Here is a 4,632-nt window from a genome sequence, read left to right on the forward strand (position 1 = left end):
ATATCAATGTAATAAATATCAGAAAACAATAACATCGTATTTTCAAAATATCTTTGAGATTATTAACATAAATTCTCATGAAGCAATTTATAACAATCACTTGTACATAACATTTACACACAATATTTACACATAACACTTGCACATTAATACTTGCATATAACATTTACAATATCTAAGATTTATGCTGCAAATATTACAATTAAATGCAGAAATATCTTGAAATATTATAGAAATATCAGTTTTCTATATATAATGATTTTTCAAGAAAAATGCAGCCACTTACAAAATTTACGATATCTAAAATTTATAACAATAAACAGAAATATTACAATTTTATTGAAAAAGGAAATACCATAATTTACAGTATCTAAAATTCATAACCATAAACGGAATATCACAATTTTACTAAAACGAAAATATCAATTTTCAAATAAGTATTTTACAAGAAAATGAGATCACTTACACATAAAATTTATAATGTCTAGAATTCATAACAATAGATAGAAATAATCAATTTTATTTCTCATAATTTACCGTGTCTAGAATTCATAACAACAGACAGAATAATAATTTTATTGAAAACAGACTATTTTTCAAAATAATGAAGTCACTTACCTATATGTCACTTTGAGATGCGACAGAGATAAAAACACACGTTTGATTTTAAGTCGGTCGCAGTTTCGTTATCATCTCGCCTCACTGAGGTCGGGAAGCATCGTACCTCGCACAAGGGCCTTCACTCACATAAAACCAAAACAGAACAAAAACTATAAGACCCCAATTCGAAGCTTCATGCCATAAAAATAAAATTCCAATTATCACGAGACCTTATCATAACCACTGAAGATTAATATTCTTTCGCCATGAAAGGATCTCATAATGCTTGTACCAGAAGCTCACAAGCCAAATGCTTAACGAACACACATTAAATCCTACAAATTATTTCCAAGCACCAAAAGTTGTCTGATTTTCCATTAACCAGGTACGCCAAAAAAAATGGGCGGAGCACTGTACAACAGTCAAGAGATCTCTGAAATACACATTAAAGGCCAAAACCAAAGAAGCCCTTGAATTCTTTCTGAACGCCTTCAAAATTGCGTGCAATCGAGGATGGACTTGGGTTTTGGTGGGGTGGGATATAAAGTACTGACAAATGAGACTGAAGGTTGGGGAAAATCCATTCTAGAGAGAGAGAGATCACAATTCCAAACAAAGCAGAGGCGTTTTTGTTAAACTTTATTTGTTAGCCTCTAGAGAGAGAGAGAATAGAGAGCTCTCGTACCAGATTAAGGAGAGAGATACCTTTTTGAAATTTAACGACTCATATAGAGGTGTCTCACATCAGGGGTATTGGGTTTCCACGTAAGAGGAGGTAAAAGAAAAACCAAACCTCCTCGTGTAAAAACTTGAAGCAAGTGATGGCGCTTTTAGGTTCACCCAAATAAAATTGAACGTAGACATTCGATAAAATTGGAACGATACAGAGAAGATTAACATGACTCCTGCGCAAGGATGACATGCACAAATCGAGAAGTGGTCTAAATTTTAGTGTTATAAACGTGAGGTATGACAAAATATTTACCAAAAACTTTATGCTGCCTAAAAACAAAATATGGGAGAGGGTTAGCATAAAATTGAAAAGAAAGTTGGGGGTTAATAAGAATTTTTTCCTTGAAAATAAGTTCAAGAAGGAATGATACTTAATATGTTGGCACCAATCCAAATGAATCAACAGGCAACATCTATTTCCGTGCCACTCGTGAAGACACTTGAAAAAAGAGCTTCTAAGAAAAGTTCAAAGTTGTCGGATAGTTAGGGCAAGAGTCAATGGTTTTCATACCGTAGTTACTAAGATTTCTCAACTTGGTCGCAATCCTGGAGCAACGGTCCTAGAGACTACTACCATATGGGTGGATCATGATCCCAAATCTCCTTAGATCGGTCGATATAAATCACACTCATCTTAGATTTTGATCATTTATGTGGACAGATGTCTTAAATGTATACCACTTAGAATATAAAATAATTAGGTTGCAAAATAAAGTTCATGATATATTTCGCAGAGAAAAGAGATGCTTTACATGATGTGTCTTGGACCTTTAAAAAATATCGTTGTTCTCAAAAAAGTTGGGTTAAAGCTCCTCAAAATGTTGGCATCGAGATCCCTAAATTTCAGGTACAAGAATAGCGATCCAGACCATTGCGAGCGTCTAGCGATCATATTTTCATGCTCATGATCGTGTTCTCAATCCGAACAACTAAGTTCCATACTATACGAGCTCATGAAGCCCTTGTTCAAGAACAAAGTGTACGTCACGAGGGAGGATCTTGCGACTCATAAGAAGTGGTGGTGAAGTAAAGAGTCCAACCGTGACAGATTCATTGATCGATAGGAAAAGAAACTAGACAGATCGTATTATAAATTTTCCTTTAAGGCATTGTTTTACAGATCAGACCAGTGACTGCACCAGTGAGGGCGGCCGAATCAAACCGGTTCATTGATCAAACTGGTCTAATAAAATTAAGATTTAATAAAAATATGAAAGAAACAAGGAAAAGATTGGAAATTATAGATAAAAGAATGGGAAAATCATAAAAATTCTTTAAAACAAAGTTACTATAAACAATAATATCCCATCAAGCAATAAATAAATACCATTAACAAGAAAATAAGTCAAATAACTATTGCACACACAACAACAAACAAAAAAAAAAAAAAAGCTCAAATATAATGTTAAAAGCATTAGTCATGAACCACAATCGTAACATGAGGGATAAAAAGAAAGTAAAATACCACAAGTCCACATCTCCACGTTACAATGCATAACACAGGCCTTGAAAGCTCGTCACAATTGCAACCCAGCTGACATAATCAAATCATGTAAAATTGGTCGTCAAATTCATTTCAATCTCGTTCCTCATCATTAGGTTCCTCTGTGTAGACTAAATCATCACCATTTACACCATCTTTGAGAAAGTACACATCTTACAAAGTAATGAATACTTGCATCCTTATGCATGAAGATAAAAACTAAAACATAAAAGTATTCACTTATCTCCTGGTGGTGCCATCTCTATTCAATTATCCAGTGTGTCTCCAATAGCTTCAAGCCATGACACTCTTTCTCTACGACCCATTCTTCCATAATTATCAATACTCTCCAAATCAATTTGGTCTAAGAGCAATTGTTTCTTCAGTCTTACATTACAAATATTTTTTAATTCTATAAAACTATAAATAAAACGTAATTAAATATAATAATTTATTAAAGATTCATAGCGGAAAAATAAAATAAGAAATACTATATTGCTTCTAATTTAATCTCAGGTTGTATTGCACAAAGACCAAGTCTTTCTCCTTTTGTGCTCCATTTTATTTTACTTATTTGTCTCGATGAGTTTGAAAATGCTCCAGTCCTCTCACAGCCACTTGTACTGCAAAAACAATACGGATAAGATAAGGAACTTTTAAAGGATTGGAAACTCATACACTAAATTATTCCCCCTGCTGAAAATGGCAATTGAATTGTGCAGACTAAAAAATAAGATGCACAGGAAAAAGCGCGATACATTATAATGTCTTCATGTAGAATTTAAATAATAAAATGAATTACCTGAAAAGATTGCCCCATGCAGGGCAATTGAGATAATAAGGAGCTGGATGCATAGGCTGATGCCAACATCACATCATTCATCAATAATGTCCCTCATATTGGGTCTTCCTCTACTTAAAAGTTTTTGAGGTAGCCTCCTCCGCCCTCTCGATTGACACAATTGTGTTCCCCATGGAATGAGGAGAATCACTTTCTATAATCTTCAAAACCTTTACCAAAGTCTTTATCACTAGAATTGCATGGCTAACAATAGTCTAAATCGGACTACTTGATCAAATATATCATGTCCTTTCCACTAGTCTTTTTTGCCCATACACAATGCCTTAAGGCAACTATTGTACAAATGCCTGTCAGACCACACTTTGGTACAATATGCACTGTAATATGTGGCCCTCTTATTTGTATAATCCCTCGAATGATTTGAGGACAAAGGAGTGGTAGTAAATGTACTTTATAATATCTTCTCCTTGTCTACAACAATTGCAACATTGCTCTTCTTCTCTATATCCTCGAGCATCAAACCTAGAAAAATGGGTTGTACAAGACGTCCAAAAGATAGTGAGATATGAGCCTGCAGCAACTGTACCCCAAGGAAGCAGTTGGCTGCATTTCAGTTATAAATTGGACCACACTCCTCAACAACATCCCTAAATAACTCAAATAGTGCCTCCCCAATCTTGATTATGTGAGAGGCAGCAACACGCCAAAAACTTTATCAGCTATGATGGGACACTAATAGTTCTCTTGTGTCTCCATGTATGTGCCTCTGCTCGCCTTAACCCGTTCCACAATCTTCTTTAACAACCAGCTCCCAAAATCATGACACGAAAGGCCTTTATACCATGGGCTTATTGATATCATAGTTGTTGGAAATGTCTGGAAACCCAAATCGTTTTAGGAATCGGAATCGTGGAATTACAGTTGAGTAGAAGATTCCTGTCTTAAGAACCGTTATCTTTACAATAGGAATCGTTAGGAATGAGATTCCTAGTTTTCGAGAGTCGTGTTTCGACCG

At 34.8% G+C, this 4,632-nt stretch overlaps 1 long non-coding RNA gene and 1 pseudogene across 1 annotated transcript; one reads left to right on the forward strand and one right to left on the reverse strand.

Annotated features, from left to right (window-relative positions):
* The first annotated feature begins 1,456 nt into the window (after window positions 1-1,456).
* On the forward strand, window positions 1,457-1,551 carry LOC148780444 (U6 spliceosomal RNA; annotated as a pseudogene).
* A 1,329-nt stretch (window positions 1,552-2,880) lies between these two features.
* Window positions 2,881-3,916, reverse strand: LOC148780445 (uncharacterized). Its single transcript, XR_016041534.1, has 2 exons — window positions 3,618-3,916; window positions 2,881-3,438 (listed from the first exon to the last, which is right to left on the reverse strand). It is a non-coding gene; the product is annotated as an uncharacterized LOC148780445 (long non-coding RNA).
* Between the last annotated feature and the right edge of the window lie 716 nt (window positions 3,917-4,632).

Source organism: Amborella trichopoda, chromosome 9 (assembly GCF_054954075.1).
Source record: "Amborella trichopoda isolate Santa Cruz 75 chromosome 9, AtrichopodaSantaCruz75HAP2 v2.0, whole genome shotgun sequence".
NCBI classification, from domain to species: domain Eukaryota; kingdom Viridiplantae; phylum Streptophyta; class Magnoliopsida; order Amborellales; family Amborellaceae; genus Amborella; species Amborella trichopoda.